This window comes from Heterodontus francisci, chromosome 31, assembly GCF_036365525.1.
Source record: "Heterodontus francisci isolate sHetFra1 chromosome 31, sHetFra1.hap1, whole genome shotgun sequence".
In the NCBI taxonomy this organism is placed as follows: domain Eukaryota; kingdom Metazoa; phylum Chordata; class Chondrichthyes; order Heterodontiformes; family Heterodontidae; genus Heterodontus; species Heterodontus francisci.
In genome coordinates, this window is record NC_090401.1 from 47,724,845 (window position 1) to 47,748,127 (window position 23,283).

General features: G+C 44.3%; 1 long non-coding RNA gene across 1 annotated transcript in view; it reads right to left on the reverse strand.

The window, feature by feature from the left end:
- LOC137346996 (uncharacterized) overlaps nucleotides 1–20,189 on the reverse strand; it is a 32,496-nt gene extending 12,307 nt beyond the window's left edge. The window contains exon 1 of the long non-coding RNA XR_010968841.1: nucleotides 20,108–20,189. This is a non-coding gene — a long non-coding RNA (uncharacterized lncRNA). The remainder of the gene's footprint in view (nucleotides 1–20,107) is intronic.
- Nucleotides 20,190–23,283: the final 3,094 nt, after the last annotated feature.

The window sequence follows — 23,283 nt, forward strand, 5'->3', positions numbered from 1 at the left end:
TCGTTGGCACCTTCTCACACATCCAAACACAAGGCATTTCTGGAAACTGAAACAAACTCAAAGTTTCTGCTAAGCTTCCAAAGGATTATAATATTGAGTTTGTATGACTCATTGAAATGGATGCTCACTGTTTCATATGTATGGAGTCTGACCTTATTCTAACCCAGTCAGGCTAATGCAAATTTGCTTGCTATCTGAATATGTCAAGTAGAAATTATATATCAAAGGTAAAGTGGGACTTCGCTCAGGTGAGTGGGTCAATAACAGGGTGTCATGGGTTGAAAATCATTGGCAAAAGATCTAGAAAGGAGATGAGGAGAAAGGTTTTCACTCAGAGTTATAAGGATCTGCAATGCTCTCTCTGAAAAAAATGGGAAGCTGCTTCCATAAATAACTTGAAAAGGGAATTGGAGAGATACTCAAGGGTAACGTCCAAAAAGCAGAGGGATGGTTGGACAAAGTATGACTGTTCTTTCAAAGAGCCAGCATTGACATAACTGGCCAAATGGCCACCTTCTTTGTTTCTATGTTCCATTGGACATAACGGTCTGGAAGAGTGGTGACCTTCAATATAGGAGTGACAGGTTCTGTTGTGGAAAGGAGCACCATAAAAGGATTTTTTTGAACTTTTCTGTGGGAAGGATGCAGATGTGAGTTGTTTTAATGTGCACTTTAAGTTAAAGCTTACGTAGGGCAGTGGATGGGGGAAAGTCAGCCTTGAAATTATAGAATGTGTTGTGGAGAACAACAGCAGATAGAACTCCTGGAGTAGAGTTTGAACCAACAATAATCTGAATGCAGAGATAAGATGGTACCACCACAGTGGCGCAGTGGTTAGCACTGCAGCCTCACAGCTCCAGCAACCTGGGTTTGGTTCTGGGTACAGCCTGTGCAGAGTTTGCAAGTTCTCTCTGTGACTGTGTGGGCTTCCTCTGAGTGCTCTGGTTTCCTCTGACATGCCAAAGACTTGCCAGTTGATAGGTAAATTGGCCATTGTAAAAATTGCTTCTAGTGTAGGTAGGTGGTAGGAGAATTGAGGGAAGGTGGGGATGTGAGAGGGAAAATGGGATTAATGTAGGATTGGTATAAATGGGTGGTTGATGGTCAGCATGGGCCGAAGGGCCTGTTTCAGTGCTGTATCTCTCTATGACTAGGTCAAGCTGACAACCAAGGTCAACTAACACAGCGCAAATCAAGGACTGAATCTTGGACTTTCTGCTCAGCAAAAACAACAATAACCTGCATTTATATAGTGTATTTAACATAGTAAAACACCAGATGGCCCTTTGCAGGAATATTTGACAAAATTTGACATCGAGCCACGTAAGGAGATATTAGGGCAGGTGACCAAAATCGGTCAAAGATGTAGGTTTTAAAGTGTGCCTTAAAGGAGGGGAGAGAGGTTTAGGGAGGGAATTGCAGAACTTGGGGCTGAGGCAGATGAAGGCATGGCTGCCAGTGGTGGAGTGAAGAAAATCAGTGATGTACAGAAGGTCAGAATTGGAGGAGCGCAGAGATCTTAGAGGATTGTCGGCCTAGAGCCGGACGCTGTTACAGAGAAAGGGAAGGGGAGGCCTTGAAGGCATTGCCATATTGGGAGCCAATGTAGGTCAGCGAGAACAGGGGTAATGGGTGAATGGGACTTGGTGTGAGTTAAGATATGGGCAGCAGAGTTTTGGATGAGCTTAGGTTTATGAAGGTTGGAAAATGGGAGGTCAGTCAGGAGAGCATTGGAATTGTCAAATCTGTGGCTAACAAAGGCATGGATGAGGATTTCAGCAGCAGATAAGCTGAGACAGGGTCAGTGACTGTATTATAATGCAGGTGGAAGTAGGCAGTCTAAGTGATGGAGAAGCTAGGGGGTCGGAAGCTGTACTTAGGACCAAATTGGACACCAATGTTTCGAATGAACTGGTTCAGCCTCAGACAGTGCCCAGAGAAAGGAAGGGAGTCAGTGCCAAGGGAATGGAGTTTGTGATGGGGACTGAAGACAATGGTTTTGGTCTTCCTAATATTTAATTGGAGGAAATTTCTAACCATCCAATACTGGATATCGGAAAAGCAGCATGATAAGTGAGACAGTGGAGGGATCGAGAGAAATGCTGGCGAGAAAGAGCTGGGTTATTTTTACCATCAACTCTGCCGACTGGGTCCTAACTCGCACCAATTCCCACAAACCCATCTCTCCTGTGTTTGCTGATCTACATTGGTTTCCAGTCAAGCAATTTTTTGCCTCATTTTTAAAATTCTCACCCTTGTTTTCAAATCCTTCCATGGTTTTGCCCCTCCCAATCACTATAATTTCCTTTAGCCCTACAACCCCTACTACCCCACCCCAAGATATCTGCACTCTGCCAGTTCTGGCCTCTTGAACATTCCCAATTTTAATCACTCTACCATTGGGAGCCATGCCATCAGCTGCCCAGGTCCTAACCTCTGGAATTCCCTCCCTATATCTGTCCTCCTCTCTTCCTCTCTTTTCTCCTATAAGATGCTCCTTAAAACCTACCTCTTCAATCAAACATTTGGTCATCTGACCTAATATCTCCCTCTGTGGCTCAATATTTAATTTTGTTTCATAACGCTCCTGAAAAACAGCTTGAGATATTTTATAACGTTGACGATGCTATATACATGCAAGTTGTTGTTATATGCAGAACTCAATGTGTTCTCAGATGAATCACCAATGGGCAGAATGTAGATAAGAAATAGGAGGCCAAGGATAGAAAGATGTTCTCTTGCATTTTTAGCAATTAGTGATTTATATCAATCACAATGCTATTCTTACTTCTCTTTTTAAAGAATAACAAATATTTCCTTTGTGTGGAAAACCACACCTGCCAAGAATAATGCATATTAATTTCATCATACGGAACATTACTTTTAAACTCTTACTGGACTGAAAAGATGGCTGCACCTGCATTCTGAAAGGACAGTGGCTGGAAACATTTACATTCTAAAAGACTGTTGCCTGGAGAAGACAATGGAACCGCTCCCTGATTCAATTAACCAAATGGATTTTGATCAAAAGACATTGAATGTTTGAAAGTCAACTTTCCAGCCCCCTACTGAGGATGTCTACCAAGATTGAAAGAATCCACAAAACCTCTCCAGGCAGGTTGTTCCAAAAAAGGAACTAGTCACAATACTGGCCTGTTGGCCCAGGTTTGGTTTGAATTGTGCCACAGTGAATAAAATAGACTGCAACTGAATTTGAAGAGAGAGCATCTCTCTCCGTCTCTCTCTCTCTCTCTCTCTCTCTCTCTCTCACGAAAAGAAGTGACTGCAACTGGATTTCAACAAGACAGCATCTCCCAGTCCCTCTCTGTCCCTCTCATGCAAAGACAGGGACCCACGGAAGAAACTAAGCATCAAGACAGAAAACCATCAAAACCAATTTGAAAGTGTGCACAGGGCCCCAACGAGACAGCAAGATTTAACTGCAAAGACTTTACATCGAACTCATAAGTAAATGAACTCCAGCTATTGCTTCAAACCTTTCCCCTTGATTCTTTCTCCTTTTCAGTCTCTATCTGCGTGTGTGTTCATTGTGTATGCATGCTAGCATGGTCGCGTCATGTATTCGTAATAGTTTTAACTGAGTTAGAGTTTTAATATTAATAAACGTACGCCTTTCTTGTTTAAATCTAAGAAAACCTGTCTGGTTGATTTCTTTGCCGATACAATTGGAGAGCAGTGAACAAGGATTCATTGAGGGGAAACTAAAACACATATTTTTAAATATTAAAACCTGTTACGGCCAAACCAGGAAAAGACTGAGAGGGAACCCCTATACCCCTTTCTCACCTGGTCGTAACACCTGTGAAATTTTGTTGTTGTGTTTCGCCGGTTTTTTCAATGCACGGTACCATCCAGGCTGCCATGCGGCCGCACACACGTGCAACTTAGTGGAAATATTGCTGATGACTGTGGCTGCTTTTTCAGGAAGCCAAGAGGCTTAGCCTTAAAGATGCATCCAAAACTTGAATCATTGTTCTGGACTCAATACAGCACTTTAAATCATCCTAGTATTATACAACTAATTTAAATAATCTTCTTTATGCCTGTCTAGCATTCTCATCAATTCCAAATCCTACTGCATTTAAATGAATACAGCATTTTTCTTTTATCCTAGTTATTAGATTATTTTTATATCTTGCTTGGGGATTGCTTTATGGCTCTGTTGATTTTGCATAATCGAAATATATTTCATGTCTTCCCACTTTAACACTGTTAATATCACAGCACCTCCAAGAAATATTTTCTCCTAACAAACAAAATGATCTTGGGTAATGAAGCAAGCTGGCTATTACGATATCAGAGCATCATTTGCATTCCCGTGCTATTACTCTCTCATAAGCCGTCATAAAACGCACACTTGCAATTTTATGGAGTAACCAAGATCCATTGTGTACGACACCAATATTACTGAAGCAACTAGGGAGAGAGTTCAAGGCAATTCATTAATTCGCGGTTAGGTTAGAGTGAGTTTTTCTGAAAAGCCCTTGTAGATTGTAGGAGGAAGGGGGTTACCTGAGGGAGAGAAGCTGTTCCACAGATTTGAGGCCCGGTGGAAAAATGACTGCGAATAGGAAATGGGGATGATGAGTCTTGCTTTCAATGCAGTGAGTGAGGATGCAGGGAGGAGGAGGGATGGGGAGAATGCAGAGCAGGGACAAGAGAAGAAAAAACAGAAAAGTAATAACTGTACGGATAAAACTGTGATGGAGGAAGAATTGGAGGCCGGAGGTCACATTTTAAATGAAAAAATAACAGCCATAATTTTGTTTTCATCAGAAGTGTCAGCTTGCTGCTATTGGTAATGTTTTGGACTCTGGGCCAAAACGTTGTTGGATCAAGTAAATGAGATGAGTGATGAGATAGTCTATTTTTGGTAAGGGTGGCTGAGTGAGGGATGACAGCCACGAGATCTTTTACAGACACAGACCAGGACTTGAATAGATAACCTGGCCTTTATACTTGCGTTCAGTACTAGGGAGCACTGCACTGTTGGAGAGGCAGTACTGAGGGAGCGCTGCACTGTTGGAGAGGCAGTACTGAGGGAGCGCTGCACTGTTGGAGAGGCAGTACTGAGGGAGCGCTGCACTGTTGGAGGGGCAGTACTGAAAGAGTCCTGTACTGTGGGAGGGGCATTTTGATTTTACTGGGCATGTGCTGCATTGTCAGAGGGGCAGTACTGAAGGAGCTTTTCTTTCTCAGCATAGTCTGTCAAATGTCATGCTCAAAAGGAACTGTGATGAAATAAACAATGAATTGGAGGAATTATTAAAATAAAAAGTCAACTGTTAAACTGAACTACGAGAACATGGACACTTGTACCACAGGCAAATTGAGTAGTGGTCAGGTGACTCCTCCTGTTTTGACAATACGCATCTCTAACTGTTGAGGATGAAACTCGCTAGCATCATCTGAAATAGCTCTGGGGAGAACCCATTGAAACCGAAAAGAGCACCATTGCATATTGATGATTCCTATCTACACGAATGAACTAACGAAGGGTACTGGAGACAGACTAACTCAAAGCACAAAACAAAATGAATAGATGTGAAGTAGCACCATTATAACAGAATGGTCCCCATTCAGGCATCAATAGCTAGCCTTGGTTTCCATATCCTGGGCTATTGTGTGGTCACGCCAGGGACGAGGGCCGTGTAACATCTGACAGACTCAAATATGATGGATTTTTACCTTAAAACGAGAGAGAGTGAGGATGATCAAGTCACGACCACAGAAAGGCAGTTTCCAGCCAGAGACTGTGAAAGAGATCCATGTAAAAAGAAGAACCCTGCTGAACAAGAACTGAACAACCACTACAGCAGAGAAATTACAAAGTCACTTTGGGAATCTCCATCCGTGAACGTAAAGCAAATTCAGACCACCAACTTTGAGCTGAGTTTTAACCACTCGAAGTCTACAACACCTCAGAATGTTCAAGACTGCAAACATCCAGGACTGCACCTTATAAAAAGAAAAGCTTTCCTCCTGAGAAGATTCAACAGTATTCTGCAAACCACAAACTCTTATATCACCTTGGACTCTAATTGCATCTTACCCTTTTCTCTCTATCTATCTATTCTTGTGTATGCATTTGTGCGAGAATGCATGAGTGAGTGCAGGTTGCGACCATTTCGGCAATTGTTTAAAATAAGTAGTTCTATTTTTTAAACCTACAAGAAAACTTGTCATTTGTCTGATTATTTGACCCTAAAAACACTCAGGGGCTAACGCACCATTTTTAACAAAACACGATTGCAGTCAGTTGGGAGGTGGAAAGTAGAAGCCACCCACATCACTTCCCACCTGTCCGTAACACAAGCAATACTGACTGTAAGTCCACTGACTCCCATAGCTACTTTAATTACACTTCTTCCCACCTTGTTTCAAAAAGAACAAGATACCATTCTCCCAATTTTTCCATCTCTGTCGCATCTGTTCTAATATCACCTTCCACACCAGTGCTTCCCATATGTCTTCCTTCATTGCGCTTAACAGGGCTCTTACTGTGTGCGTCCCATCTCCTGCATTTCTGCTCTCACCCTATCCTTTCCCTGCCGGAAACCTGAAATGGTTCCCCTTCCATCTCAGCAGCCTCCGCATTCAACAGACAATCCTCTGCAGTTTCCACCAGCCCCAGCACAATGCCATCACCAAACACATCTTGTACTCCTCTCCCCTGTCAGTATTCTGAAGAAACCATTCCCTCAATGACACCTTGGCCTATTCTTGCATCACCCATAACACCCGTTCCCCTTCCCACAGTATCTTCCCATGCAAGAGCAAGAAATAAAACCCCTGCCCTTTCACCTCCTCTTGTCTCACCATCCAAGGACCTAAATACTTTATCCAGGCGAATCAACAATTTTCTTGTACTTCATTGAATTCAGTACACTATATTTGCTGCTCACGATACAGTCTCCTCTATATCAGGGAGACCAAATGCAGATTGGGAGATCGCTTTGCTGAACTCCTCTGTTCAGTCTGCAAGTGTAACCCTGAGCTTCCAGTCATTTGTCACTTTCATTCTGCTCCCATTCCCAATCTGGCCTCTCTGTCCTCGGCCTCCTACATTGTTTTAATGAAGCTCAACAGAAGCTTGAGGAACAGCATCTTTTCTTTTGGTTAGGCACTTTACAGCCTTCTGGACACATCATTGAGTTTAACAATTTTAGATCATAACCAATTCTCCCATTTTTTCGGACGGCAGGTGCTGGTAATGGTTCTGCTATTACCATTTACACCGACCCGAGACACATCTCTTGTTTCTTTATTTGTCCTATTACCATGTTGTTTTGCCTTGCACCATCATCACTTTTGTCATTTAATCTCTTCTGCCTTTCACTCTATCACAGACCTTCCCTTTGTTCTTTCCTCCCTTTCCCTTTCCCCTGCCCCAATTCTAGCTTAAAACCTGTTACATCTCTAATTTCCTCCACTTTTGATGAAAGGTCATTGACCTGATACATTAACTCTGTTTTTTTTTTCACTTATGTACCTGACCTGCTGAGTATTTCCAGCATTTTCTGCTTTTATTTCAGATTTCCATCATCCGCAGTATGTTACTTTTATCGAAAGTAATTAATTGGTTAGAGTCATAGAGTCATAGAGTTATACAGCACAGAAACAGGCCCTTCGGCCCATCGTGTCTGTGCCAGCCATCAAGCACCTACCTATTCTAATCCCATTTTCCAGCACTTGGCCCGTAGCCTTGCTATGGCATTTCACATGCTCATCTAAATACTTCTTAAATGTTGTGAGGGTTCCTGCCTCCACCACACCTTCAGGTAGTGTGTTCCAGATTCCAACCACCCTCTGGGTGAAAAAATTCTACCTCAAATCCCCTCTAATCCTCCTGCCCCTTACCTTAAATCTATGCCCCCTGGTTATTGATCCTTCCACTGAGGTAAAAAGTTTCTACCTATCTATCCTATCAACGCCCCTCATAATTTTGTATGCCTCAATCAGGTCACCCCTCAGCCTTCTCTGCTCCAAGGGGGTTGCGAAGGCACATGGGACACCCTGAGGACACAACCAGGTTCTATAGAAATGCATATTCTTTAGCTCTGATAGGGATTGTGTAGCCAAGTCGTACCTTAGTATATTTGGCCAATCAGATACTGTATTGTTTTTTAAGATGTGCGGTCTGAATTGACAAATAAGCAATAGTGAATGGTTAAAAAAAATTAGAGGCCAGGTGTATCCCCGACTGATTGACTTCAGGATGCTGATGCATTCATTGTCAGATTTGGATTGTGTATATTCATGGGATTGATTCAGAAGATCTGATTCCAGGTGTCTTCTCAGATTGTGGATGAGCATGGGTTCATTGTTGTCCCTTTTGCATCACCCAGGGAAAATGGAAACAAACCAACTTTTAAATCATCAGCGTTTGGCTGCTTATGCCAGTTAAACTGGACTAATATTTCGACAAACATAATGGAATGAATGGGGACACAGAGGATGGGGTTGAGGGTGTCGTTTTCAACTTTGGTGCCTGGGCAGTGGATTGTCTAACTGGTATAGATCCAGCCTGATTTTCAATGTATTGAAACCAACAAGATGGTGAAGCATAAGATTAACTTCTGTTATGACCATGTGAGAAAAGTGTCTAGGGGTCTTTTACCATCTTCACCTGGTCTTATTGTAACAGGGTTTAATTTTAAACACACTGTGTCTTGAGCTCCCCTTTGTGAATCATTGTTCACACTTTCCAATTATAAGGCAACAAAATGAACACAAACAGGCTTTCTTTAGGTTTAAAGAAGAAAAGTGAAATTTATTAAACCTTAAACTTAAGCTCTAATATGGTTAATGCCTACAGATATACAACACACCCACACTAGCCTTCACACGCGATAGACACATGCAAATAGGGACAGAAAAGAGCAGAAGAAAAATAAAATGGAGAGGTTTGAGGCAGTCTCTCAAAGGGGGTTTCTTGTTACTGTTTCTGTGTTTACAGATCACTGTAGAGATCTTGATTGTAGACAGCTGTTACTTTTCGTTGGGGCCCAGCATTCCCCTTAAACCTTGTTCACTGTAGGAGACTTTTCTCTCTTGGCGTTCATATGTCTTCAATGGTTTCCAATGCTGGTGAGAGCGAGATGAGAGCAGACAGGAGAGAAGTGTTCTCAGTTCAGGAGAAAAGTGTTTTCTGATTTCAAACACTGTTTTCTCCAATTTAAAACTGTCAGTTCAAAACTCTGCAACAGCCAGTTAGTCATGTGACTAAACACTGGTCTGACCACGTCTGTGTTTGTGGATTCTGCTATATTAGCAGTCAACCTGGAATGCTAGCTCCCCCCCACCTTCAACGTCTGGTAATCAAAAGTCCATTGTTGGTTGAATGTGTCAGGGCATGGTCCTTTTTCCCTTGTTCCAACACTGTCTGTTACTATGCAAATGTCTTTCCAGTCAGGGGCTTGCAATTTTAAGTTTTAATGTTCATGTGGCAAAATAATGTGTGCCTCAGTTTTGTCAGGTGGGGGGCTTGCCTGAAACCTCCCTGAGGCTAAATCAGCAGGAATTGCTGGATGGACAGGGTACAACTAAAATGTCATAATAAAGCCAGATCATACAGACATCTTGTTACAGGAAATTGACATCAGAATTGCAAGAATAGTGGAAATTCTAACATGTTTACAACAATAGTAACTTGTATTTACATAGCACCCTTAATGTAGCAAACTGTCCAAAGACTTTTCACAGGAGCATTATCAAACATAATTTGACACTGAGCCACATGAGATATTAGGACAGATGACCAAGAGCTCAGTCAAAGACGTAGGTTTTAAGGGGCATTTTAAAGGAGCAAAAAGAGAGCGAGAGAGAGACAAAGCGGTTTAGGAAGGGAATGCCAGAACGTTTGACCCAAGTGGATGAAGGCTAGGCTACCAATGATGGAGCGATGGAAATCGGGGATGTGCAAGAGGCCAGAATTGGAGGAATGCTGGTATCTTGCAGAATTATGGGGCTGAAGGAACTGTGAGATAGGGAGGTTTGAAGCCATGGAGGAATTTGAAAACAAGAATGAGAATTTTAAAATCAAAGGCATTGTCAGACTGGGAGCCAATGCATGGGGAGAACTTTTGGTTGTTTCTGCCTACTGGTCGTAATTCATTCAAGCAATGAAACTCCTCTTATGTTCATCTACCTTAGTGTTAAATTCATCTAAATTCAAACCATTTTGTTGTATAAGTGCTGTCAATTTCAGTTCATGGAAAGGGTGTAATTGGAGAGATAGCTAATGATGCCAAGTGTTATTTGGAGCCTAAAGGTCATGCATCAATCTGGTATGTGCCTTGAGATAACTTGTAGAAAGATCAATTGAATTCCATATCAAAGTGGTATTTAAACTCAATGAATTTTCTAAAGGAGATTAGAATCAAATGCATTGAAAAGCTTAGCATTTTGCAGTAGCAAAATTCATCACATCAATCAGATAAGGATTTTTGCAGATTAACCTGCCAGCTGATGTTTGATATCAATGTTTGTGAGTTAATGGTAAACTGCAGATTTTCTTTATGTTACCTATATACTATATTAGTTACCCTAATCAGGAGATCAGTCATTGGAAACCAATGAATGGATTTAATGAATGGAAATTCTTCCTTGTCTGAAAATGATCTAATCCATCTTTATCATTACATTCTGATGTGTTACAGTCTCACAAATTGACTTTAATTTCTTCACAAATTATAGGTCTTTAACTAAAAAGGGTGCCTGATTGTCTGCACCAATGTTTCATGAAAGCAGTTTAGGATGCAGTTATAATTTGGTTGTGAATCAACATAAAAAGCTTCCTGTGTACTTACCTGGCAGGGGAGAGACCTTGATCCAGAAGGAGGTTCTCCTTGGCCTTGATGGCCCCCCTCAGGGTGAGTATGAGTTGTGGTTCTTTGGTTTTTGGTTTATTTTTGGGGGGTGTTTCAGTGCCGGCTTCGGCTCTTCGCCCTGTTGGTGTAGGAGCTCTCCTGTGGTGGTTGTTTTCATGCTGGTTCATGCAGGCCTTGGTGCTAGGCTGGGAAGACTTTAAGCGAATGGCTACAACCAACACCAGAGCTCCAGGTCAGGGGGTACGTAACACCATTAGGGTGGCAGTGAAAAACAACGAAGGAGGTGCACCCAGGGACTGGACCTTCTTAATTAAGTGAGTCCTTTTCAATGCTATGGATTTGAAGTTGCAGACTTCTTCTGCCTCCAGGACTTCCACAGCAGCGGCTACTTTGAGGTGACCTTTAAGAACGTAGCGGGATGCATGAAATTCCTAGAGGTCTTCAAGGAGAAAGGAAACCAGGTGCTACTGTCAATCCTCATAACGAAGCCTCTGTTTACGCTGCCATCACAACAGAACTTGGTGGTGACCATCCACCTCTACAACCCCCGTACTCCTGTCATGATTGTGCTCGCTTTGCTCGCCAGGTATGCCAAGGTGGCCAGGAACAGCACTGAGGTCAAGGACCTCTTTGGGCTTTGGACCAGCAAACTGCAGGTCAAGGAGACCTTGAAGGTAGATGACAATGGAGCCATCATTAACCCTCTCCCCAGCTTTGCTACTGGGGGAAGTTGGCGCTCCTTGGTCAACACAGGGCAGCCCAGAGTTTGTTGCACCTGCAGCAAATCTGGTCATGTGGTGGCCAACTGCAGCACAGTCTTTTGAAAGCAGGAAGGCCATCAGATAAAGGACTGCAAGCAGAGTAAATGCTGCAGCTTGAGTGGTGGGGCAGGCCATCTTTACGAGACCTTCCCAAAACACTACCTCAGTTACGCACAGGCGGCGAGAATCAAGGAGGGGTTCGTGGAAGGAGTGGTGAACATGGCTGCTGTTGCGAAGGAGACGAGTAACCCTCCCTCCACAAGCCCATCTCTCTCTCTCGCTCTCGCTCTCTCGCTCTCTCTCTCCAGACAAAGCTGTAAGTTCGAACCCTGCCTGCTGGTTGCAAAACATCCAAATCTATCATTGCTGCAGGCAGAAATCCAGGGAGAAAACCATCTACATCACTGTCTCCAAGAAAATCCTGAACCAGGTGGCCACCTCTACCAGCCAGCAACTTCAGGTCCGCGGGTTCAGCCGGAAGACAACCAGACTCCACAAACTGTATATCTTTTATTTGTTCTGGACTCTAATCCAACCAATCTATTCTTCTTCACTCTGTAACCTATTTGTATGTGTATGTGTGAGTGTGTGAAAGTTTGAGCATAATTTATTATTTTACTTAGATTGGGTTTTGATTTTTAAGTACAAAAAACAAACCTCTTTCTCGTTTAAACTGAAGAAAACCTATCCGATTGGTTCTTTTATGATCATAGCACCTAAAAGGGAAAAACATTCACTGAATTGGTAAGCACATCCACTGTTTTAAAAGAAATAAACCATGTTGTGGTCATACAAGGAGAGGGACAACAGCCTTTCGACCCCTCCTCACCTGATCGTAACAATAGTATATTTTTGGGAGAAAAAAGCTTCTTGTGTATTCCTTTTCAGGTTGAGGGCATAATTGGTGAGGCTTGTCCATCCCTATTTGCCCTGAGAAGCTGATGGTGGATCGTCTTCTTGAACCACTGGGAGCAATTTGATACAACCGAGTGGCTTGTTGGCCACTCCCTAGGGCAGTTAAGAGGCAATTATGTTGGAATGTTGGGATTGGCATCACAAATATGGCAGACAGGGGAAGGTAGGTACATTTCCTTCCTGAAAACCTTGGCTCAGCAGTAGCACCCTTGCTTCAACCTGCAGCAGCAAAACAGGTTATCTGGTCTTTATCTGATTGCTGTTTGTGGGATCTTGCTGAACAGAACTTGGCTACTGTGTTTCCTACATTGCAATAGTCATTATACTTCTGGCTGAGTTCATGCAAAGTGTCATATAAATGCAAGTTCTTTCTTTCTTTAACTTGAACCTGTAGTTATGTTGTGTTTGGATCCTTCCATTCAGGAAAGTTTCTTGGTATGGTTTCTTGGTAAAAATGAAGCAAGAGTTCGGGTGGGCACCAAGTATAAGGGCAGGGCAATGGATAGGCTAGAATGGAGGACTGTTGCATAGTGAAAGAGGAGGGCTTTGGGGAGACCATTGAAAGCAGAGAGGAAGGTGGCAAGGTGGAGGAAACTAGGTAGAGTGTTCCGGAAAGCAGGGGTCAAGTGGCTGATTGAGCAGCTACCAGCACAGGAGTAGAAGGGGCAAGGGTTGAGGAAAAGTGCATGTATTATGTGCTCTGCATACTTCCCAGTCCATTGAAGGAAAGGAATAAACGACTGCAGCTTTCAAATTGCCTTGTTGACTTCACATTGGGAGGTGGTTATTGATTGTGGAGAAAGCAAAAACTAATCCATCGCACAGCAGTGGTATACACTGTAATATTGTGATTCATGGCCAGAAATACACCTTTACCAATAACAAGTGTGAAAATGAGACACCACTGGTCATTATACTGACATGCACAAAAGACTCATAATTGCATCACAGGAATCTCACTTCTCAGCTTGGGGCTGGTAGTTCTGCAATGGCTGGCACTCAAAACCAACAGCTGTGCTAGTAGTTTGTGGACTCTAAGCTACCTACTGCCTGAAGGGGAAGCAAAACCAACTGTCCCTCTTCAACCACAAGAAGAATCTGTCAAGATTGAGAATGTATAAAATAGTTGCTGAAGAACTTGTTAGAATTCAAATTTCTTTCAATTTTAAATTCATGTTTTGAAGACAAAAAATGCTGAACTATGAATTGAATTGCAATCTCCTGCAAGTTTGAACTGAACTGAATGCACTTACTACAACAACGACATGTAGTGGGCTGGATTTTAAAGGCCCTCCACGGCCGGGAACGTGGCGGGTGGGGGGGGGGTGCAATGATGATTGGTACAGCGGACGCCCGCCACCGTCCCCGACGCCGGCAGGCCACGTACCGATCTCGGCGGCGAGGCCTCGTTGCAGCTGCCCTGCCGCTCAGCGATGGGGCCCGCATTAAAATATGTTAATCCCTACTTACCATGCAGGCCACAGCGATTCTTCCAGCACATTGCCATCTTTATTCTGGCGGCCGACAATGCCACGCCTTCAAATTCCCATTTGGGGAAACATGGCGTGACACCTGTGGGGAGGGGGGGAAGAGGTTTTTTTTAATCTGTGCGGGGGTTGAGGGGGAAGTGGGATTAGAATGACTCGGGTTGGTCGGGGTGGGGGGCGATGGGAAGGGGTAAAGGGCAAAGGCAACGAACGTTGTGGGGGGGGGAAAGATCAAATTTTCAATATAGGTATTCTGGGGGGGGGAATAGGGCAGGAATGATGTGATGTGGCATTGGGGGGGTGCGTGGGAGAAGTCTTGGGAAGACTTGTCCATTCATTTTTTACACTGTAAAGTTACTGGCCCTTTAAAAATTGAAATGCTCATTTCAGGCTGCAAACCCTTTAAAAATGGCACCGGTGGTTGCGCATTGGCGCCGGACACTGTTGCCAGCAACGGCTCGCCCGCTCCCTCCAAGTGATCATGGGGGGCGGACAACGCAGCCATGCAAATGAGCCACCGCTTTTGAAATTTGCAGTGGCTCCATGACGTGGTCCCCATGTGTGAGGGCTGCACTTTTTTTATGCCTGCTACTGGCGGCAGAGTCTTAAAATCCAGCTCAGTGCCTTTAACATAATAAAACAACCCAAAATGGGTGAGCTATCTTATGAGGAAAGGTTGAACAGGCTAGGCTTGTATCCATTGGAATTTAAAAGAGTAAGAGGCGACTTGACTGAAACATATAAGACCCTGAGAGGTCTTGACAGGGTGGATGTGGAAAGGATGTTTCCCCTTGTGGGAGAATCTAGAACCAGGGGTCACTGTTTAAAAATAAGGGGTCACCCATTTAAGACAGAGATGAGGAGAAATCTTTTCTCTGAGGGCTGAGAGTCTTCGGAGCTCTCTCCCTCAAAAGGCAGTGGAAGCAGAGTCTTTGAATATGTTTAAGGCAGAGGTAGATAGATTCTTGATAAGCAAGGGGGTGAAAGGTTAACGGGGGTAGGTGGTAATATGGAGAAATCAGTTCAGCCATGAATTTATTGAATGGTGGAGCAGATTCGTGGGGCTGAGTGGCCTACTCCTGCTCCTAATCCGTATGTTCATAAGTTGCTTTGCAGGAGTGTTATAAAACAAAATTTAACACCCAGCCACGTAAGAAAGTATTGGAACAGGTGACCAAAAGCTTTGTCAAAGTGGTAGGTTTTAAGAAGTGTCTTAAAGGAGGTGGATAGATTTAGGAAGGGAATTCTAGAGCTTCGAGCCAAGGCAGCTGAAGACACGGCTGCCAATGGTGGAGTGATGAAAATAGCGATGCACAAGTGATCAGAATTGGAGACGCTCAGAGATCTCGGAGGGTTGTCCTCCAATGAGACCAGATAATGAAATCACCCCAGCAGATTATCAGAATGTGCTGCTACAAAAGTCACCTACTAACCTAATAGACAACCAGGGATAAGATGCATTGGGGGGAAAATTGGTCTTCTCCAATAATGTAAAACATGCTCAGTGAGCTGGCAGCCCATTGGACACCATGCCTGACTTTCTTTTGATTGCGCTCAATCAACAGCAGTACATTAGCCTTGTGGTTGTTCGACTGAGTAGTTATCTAAAAGATTGCACTACTAATCCTGAGAACATGAGTTTAAATCCCAAAGTGGCAGTTTGAGAATTTGAATTCACTTTTTCAAGAAACATCTAGAAATAGAAAAAACTGCCATCAGTAAAGTGGCAATGAAGCGGTTGGATTGTTAATAAAAAACCCAACTAGTTAATTCATGTGAGGGATAGATTGAGGGGAGATTGGTCTATGAAGCTAAACTGACACTGATTAAAAATGCTTATTTTGTGTGATAAACCCATTTTAAGCTGTATTAATAAACCTGCACCAGGTTACTGCTCATAAATATATCAATTATGGCAGATCTTCCTTTTGATGATGTGTAAATGAGGTTGAGTGGAAATTTCAGCAAAACAAAAACAGTTCTTTAAAATTAGTGTAATTTTGAGGGCAATTTGTAACCGGACGTTTGTGTCCAATGTGTCCAGTGCAAAAACTCCTGACTCTACTCGCCAGCCAGTTTAGCCCAATCCAGCTTGTTCTCTCCCTGTCAAATGCCAAGGTGCTTCTCTGAAGTGGTATAAATGGTGTGGGGCCATTTAAAATAATGACCACTGGGCTTTGGGAAGGGGTTGGCACCTCACCTCTGGAATTGTGATGGCCATCCTGTAGTTTCCCTTCTCTGAATTGCAGATGAGAATGGAGAGACCTCAAGGGTTAATGGAAGTGGGAACTGAGACAAAATAAAGAATTGATGACCAGGGTTAATTTCCTCTGTGTGCTAAAATATTTTTTAAAAATTCATTCATGGGACGTGGGCGTCGCTGGCCAGGCCAGCATTTATTGCCCATCCCTAATTGCTCTTGAGAAGGTGGTGGTGAGCTGCCTTCTTGAACCGCTGTAGTCCATTTGGGGTAGGTATACCCACAGTGCTGTTAGGAAGGGAGTTCCAGGATTTTGACCCAGTGACAGTGAAGGAACAGCGATATAGTTCCAAGTCAGGATGGTGTGTGATTTGGAGGGGAACTTACAGGTGGTGGTGTTCCCATGTATTTGCTGCCCTTGTCCTTCTAAGTGGTAGAGGTTGCGGGTTGGAAGGTGCTGTCTAAGGAGCCTTGGTGCATTGCTGCAGTGCATCTTGTAGATGGTATACACTGCTGCCACTGTGCGTCGGTGGTGGAGGGAGTGAATATTTGTAGATGGGTTGCCAATCAAGTGGGCTGCTTTGTCTTGGATGGTGTTGAGCTTCTTGAGTAGTGTTGGAGCTGCACCCATCCAGGCAAGTGGAGAGTATTCCATCACACTCCTGACTTGTGCCTTGTAGATGGTGGACAGGCTTTGGGGAGTCAGGAGGTGAGTTACTCGCCTCAGGATTCCTAGCCTCTGACCTGCTCTTGTAGCCACGGTATTTATATGGCTACTCCAGTTCAGTTTCTGGTCAATGGTAACCCCTAGGATGTTGATAGTGGGGGATTCAGCGATGGTAATGCTGTTGAATGTCAAGGGGAGATGGTTAGATTCTCTCTTGTTGGAGATGGTCATTGCCTGGTACTTGTGTGGCGCGAATGTTACTTGCCACTTATCAGCCCAAGCCTGGATATTGTCCAGGTCTTGCTGCATTTCTACACGGACTGCTTCAGTATCTGAGGAGTCACGAATGGTGCTGAACATTGTGCAATCATCCGCGAACATTCCCACTTCTGACCTTATGATTGAAGGAAGGTCATTGATGAAGCAGCTGAAGATGGTTGGGCCCAGGACACTACCCTGAGGAACTCCTGCAGTGATGTCCTGGAGCTCAGATGATTGACCTCCAACAACCACAACCATCTTCCTTTGCGCTTGGTATGAATCCAGCCAGCGAAGGGTTTTCCCCCTAATTCCCATTGACCTCAGTTTTGCTAGGGCTCCTTGATGCCATACACAGTCAAATGCTGCCTTGATGTCAAGGGCAGTCACTCTCACCTCACCTCTTGAGTTCAGCCCTTTTGTCCATGTTTGAACCAAGGCTGTAATGAGGTCAGGAGCTGAGTGGCCCTGGCGGAACCCAAACTGAGCGTCAGTGAGCAGGTTATTGCTACTCAAGTGCTGCTTGATGGCACTGTTGATGGCACCTTCCATCACTTTACTGATGATAGAGAGTAGACCGATGGAGCGGTAATTGGCCGGGTTTGATTTGTCCTGCTTTTTGTGTACAGGACATACCTGGGCAATTTTCCACATTGCAGGGTAGATGCCAGTGTTGTAGCTGTAATGGAACAGCTTGGCTAGGGGAGCGGCAAGTTCTGGAGCACAGGTCTTCAGTACTATTGTTGGAATATTGTCAGGGCCCATAGCTTTTGCAGTATCCAGTGCCTTCAGTCATTTTTTGATATCCCACGGAGTGAATCGAATTGGCTGAAATCTGGCATCTGTGATGCTGGGGACTTCAGGAGGAGGCCGAGATGGATCATCAACTCGGCACTTCTGGCTGACGATTGTTGCAAATGCTTCAGCCTTATCTTTTGCACTGATGTGCTGGGCTCCCCCATCATTGAGGATGGGGATATTTGTGGAGCCACCTCCTCCAGTTAGTTGTTTATTGTCCACCACCATTCATGGCTGGATGTGGCAGGACTGCAGAGCTTAGATCTGATCCGTTGGTTAAGGGATCGCTTAGCTCTGTCTACCGCATGCTGCTTACGCAGTTTGGCATGCAGATAGTCCTGTGTTGTAGTTTCACCAGGTTGACACCTCATTTTGAGGTATGCCTGTTGCTGCTCCTGGCATGCTGTCCTTCACTCTTCATTGAACCAGGGTTGGTCGCCTGGCTTGATGGTAATGGTAGAGTGGGGGATATGCCGGCCATGAGGTTACAGATTGTGGTTGAGTCCAATTCTGCTGCTGCTGATGGCCCACAGCGCCTCATGGATGCCCAGTTTTGCATTGCTAGATCTGCTCGAAATCTATCCCATTTAGCACGGTGATAGTGCCACACAACACGATGGAGGGTGTCCTCATTGTGAAGGCGGGACTTCGTCTCCACAAAGACTGTGTGGTGGTCACTCCTACCAATACAGTCGTGGACAGAAGCATCTGCAGCAGGCAGATTGGTGAGGACGAGGTCAAGTATGTTTTTCCCTCGTGTTGGTTCCCCCACTACCTGCCGTAGACCCAGTCTCGCAGCTATGTCCTTTAGGACTCAGCCAGCTCGGTCAGTAGTGGTGCTACCGAGCCATTCTTGATGATGGACATTGAAGTTCCCCACCCAGAGTACATTTTGTGCCCTTGCCACCCTCAGTGCTTCCTCCAATTGGTGTTCAACATGGTGGAGTACTGAGTAATCAGCTGAGGGAGGGCGGTAGATGGTAATCAGTAGGAGGTTACCTTGCTCATGTTTGACCTGATGCCATGAGACGTCATGGGGTCCGGAGTCGATGTTGAGGACTCCCAGGGCAACTCCCTCCCTACTGTATACCACTGTGCCACCAGCCCTGCTGGGTCTGTCCTGCCGGTGGGACAGGACATACCCAGGGATAGTGATTGCAGTATCTGGGACATTGTCTATAAGGTATGATTCCTTGAGTATGACTATGTCAGGCTGTTGCTTGAATAGTCTGTGGGACAGCTCTCCCAACTTTGGCACAAGTCCCCAGATGTTAGTAAGGAGGACTTTGCAGGGTCGACAGGGCTGGGTTTGCCGTTGTCGTTTCCGGTGCCTAGGTCGATGCCTGGTGGTCCGTCCGGTTTCATTCCTTTTTATTAACTTCGTAGCGGTTAGGTACAACTGAGTGGCTTGCTAGGCCATTTCAGAGGGCATGTAAGAGTTAACCACATTGCTGTGGGTCTGGAGTCACATGTAGGCCAGACCAGGTAAGGACAGCAGATTTCCTTCCCTAAAGGACATTAGTGAACCAGATAGGTTTTTACAACAATCAACAATGGTTTCATGGCCATCATTCGACTAGCTTTTAATTCCAGATTTATTAATTAAATTCAAATTCCACCTTCTGCTGTGGTGGGATTCGAACCCATGTCCCCAGAGAAATACCCTGGGTCTCTGGGTTACTAGTCCAGTGATAACAGCACTACGCCACCGCCTCCCCCTAAAATAGTTCACGAGTTCCTGTCAAGTTCCTTCTCGTGCTATTAATACACTTTTATTTTAAGCAAACCAAAAATCCGAGATAGTGTTGGAAAATTAACACGGAGAAAACTGAACTCCAAAGAGCAGAACGATTGTTAATACAGCAAATGAATGAAAACCTGTTTGACAAGAGAAATGTTCCTAGCTTCAAGATGTGGCTGTATACACATTGTGAAGACTGCAAGGAACTCTATGGACTGAATTTTACCAACCCCTCGACGTCAGGGGTTGTGGTGGTGGGGCTCGTAAAATATTTGTGGGAGCGGCCCGCCCTGACTCCCGATGCCGAGAAGGCCCCGTCGCATTTTACCGGTGGCAGCGAGACCTCGGTGCGGCCTCCCCACTGCCTGGTGGCAGGGCCTTCATTTAAATACTAAAATTAATTAAAAACAAATGCTAATTAACTTACCTGGTCCCGGTGGCTGTCCCACGCCAATTTTATGGGCAACTCGTGCAACGAGACAATGGTGGGGAGGGGGGAGGAGTGAAATTATCAGGTCGGGTGTGGGGGGGGGGCGTTGGTGGTGAGTACGGAAAACCTTTTCTATTGGTTGTGGGGATGATGGGAAGGGGTTGTGTGTCAAGTGTTATTAAGTTTGGGGCGGAAGTTCAGAAGCAGAATAAAACTTTTTTCGGGGGGAGAGAGCCATTTACACATTTATTACTCATTGTGGGTGTGGGACAGGGAATTGAAAGTGTGAGTAAATGTATATCTGCATTTTTAACCATTCTGTCACATTAAAAGTTTTCATGAGGCCGAAGGACCTGGCGCCGCACGCCATTGCTGAGGATGCAGCAGCTGCTCCCTTTGCATCATCGGGGGCGGCTGCTCCGCCCCCGCAAGAAATATCGCGGGGCTCAGCGGCGGCGACTCTGGGTCTGAAGGTCGGCGACTTAAATACGCGCCAGCGCGATGTGCAGCGCGCCTACAACACTAGGCCTATAGGTGTGTGTGGCTAAATGGAGTTAAGATACAGATCAGCCATGAACTGATCAAATGGTGCAGCAGGCTCGATGAGCTGAATGGCTTACTCCTGTTCCTCTGAGTGCGTGTTCTCCAGTTATTATATTAGAAAAAAAGTCTAATGTCATCCAGTTTCTTCAAGAAATTTGTAATTGTGCTGTTTGCCCACACAGTCATGAGATGTTTTGATAATCATTCCCTGCAATATGAGAAATCAGCTCAGTGATGACTTATCTGGATCATCTGGCGGAGGCAATGTTTCAGAATAGACAAATTAAAATGCATTAAAAGAAGCAAGGTTGCATATCAAAATTGCTCTGTTCACCAAAATTGCTCTTTAATGAAATAAAAACATGAGGAGATCTTTTGATTTGAAATTATATTTTATGACAAAGAAAATCCTTCTTTATAGAATCTTACAGTGCAGAAAGAGGCCCGTTAGACCATTGGGTTATTGAAAGAACTAACTAAATGCTCCCACTCCCTCCACTGCTTTCCCACAGCCCTGCAATTTTCTCCCCTTCAAATATTTATCCAATCCTCTTTTGAAAGAAGTTACTATTGAATCTGCTTCCACCATCCTTTCAGGCAATGCATTCCAGATCACAACAACTTTCTCCATTTAACAAAAAAAAACTCCTCGTCTCTCCTCTGGTCCTTTTGCAATTATCTTCACAGTGTCCTGTTAAATCTGTTACCGATCCTTCTGTCAATGGAAACAGTAGCTAGGCAAGATTTTGACCCACTCAAAACCCTTGCACTGAGTTAAAATTGGGCCCAGTTTCTCCGTTATTTATTCTTTCAAAAGCCTTCACAATTTTATGCATGTTTAGTGCAACCAGTACTTTGAACATCCAACCCTTCATCTGAAAATAGTGAATTCAAACACAAATTAGGCTTCAGAACTCTTTCCCCAATTTACTGACCCTGATTGTGGATCTACATGACGGGTTGCACTGTGTCTAAAAATATATAGGCCCGGATTTTGTGGTCAGCAGCACAGTGATTTTTGTATATCGCTGTCTGATATTGTATATTGGTAGTGTAGTTGCAGTAATATTCCTAAAGGTCTGAGTCTCTGGGTGGCTGAACATTAACTCTATTTATATTTACTTTCTATTTACACTGTCAGTTAGGATCTCTTGCTAGCACTTCTCATGGAGTTTCTAGCTCCTTCCAACCCCACTGCCCATGTCACTATTACCACGTCATCATTACAGTGGGAGGGGCTACTCTCACTGTCTCAACCATTAAACCTTTCAGACCCTTATACCACAGTGGTGGCGTTCACCACTGACTGCACAAAAAAATCTGAACTTACCTGGTTGGTAGCCTGCAGCGGGAGCTTGCTCTTCCTGCTGCAGCATGGCTCCAGCGGTGAAACCATCAATGAGGCCTAGCAGTGAGGCTCGTTGTCAGTGAAGCCATGCTCCCTATCGATGCCACTAGATGACAACATGCCCTTTGAGATCAAGGAATCAGTCATTCAGCCAGTGTTCAAGTAGGTGCTTTATAATGGTTTTAAGCAGCTATGAACTTTTTAAAACTTTTAAATTTGGGATTATGATACATTTTAAAAAATAATTGTAAGATTAGAAAGTTTGCTATGGAAGCCAACCCAGTGAGTGATAACCAAACTTTAACATAAAAGCAAAATACTGCAGGTGCTGGAAATCTGAAATAAAAACAAGAAATGCTGGAAATACTCAGCAGGTCTGGCAGCATCTGTGGAAAGAGAAGCAGAGTTAACGTTTCAGGTCAGTGACCCTTCTTCGGAACTGACAAATATTAGAAAGTGAGACGGGGATGGGGCAAGAGATAACAAAGGAGAAGGTGTAGATTGGACAAGGCCACATAGCTGACCAAAAGGTCATGGAGCAAAGGCAAACAATATGTTAACGGTGTGTTGAAAGACAAAGCATTAGTACAGATAGGGTGTTAACGGACTGAAGATTGAACAGCAGCAAGTGCAAACATGAAAAAAAAACAGTGGGTAAGCAAACTGAACAAACTAAGATGAAATGAAATAAACATACAAAAAAAATTGTAAAAAATGTAAAAAAGAAAAAATTACTGAAAATAAAAGTAAAATGGGGAGCCCGTCATGCTCTGAAATTATTGAACTCAATGTTCAGTCCGGCAGGCTGTAGTGTGCCTAATCCTCGAGCTTGTGTTGATGTTCACTGGAACACTGCAGCAAGCCCAGGATAGAGATGTGAGCATGAGAGCAGGGGTGTGTGTTGAAATGGCAAGCAACCGGAAGCTCAGTGTCCTGCTTGCGGACTGAGCGGAGGTGTTCCGCAAAGCGGTCACCCAGTCTGTGTTTGATCTCCCCAATGTAGAGGAGACCACATTGTGAGCAGCGAATACAGTATACTACATTGAAAGAAGTACAAGTAAATCATTGCTTCACCTGAAAAGAGTGTTTGGGGCCTGGGATAGTGAGGAGAGAGGAGGTAAATGGGCAGGTATTATACCTCCTGCGATTGCAGGGGAAGGTGCCATGGGAAGGGGACGAGGTAGTGGGGGTAATGGAGGAGTGGACCAGGGTGTCGCGGAGGGAATGATCCCTTCGGAATGCTGACAGGGGAAGGGAGGGGAAGATGCGTTTGGTAGCGGCA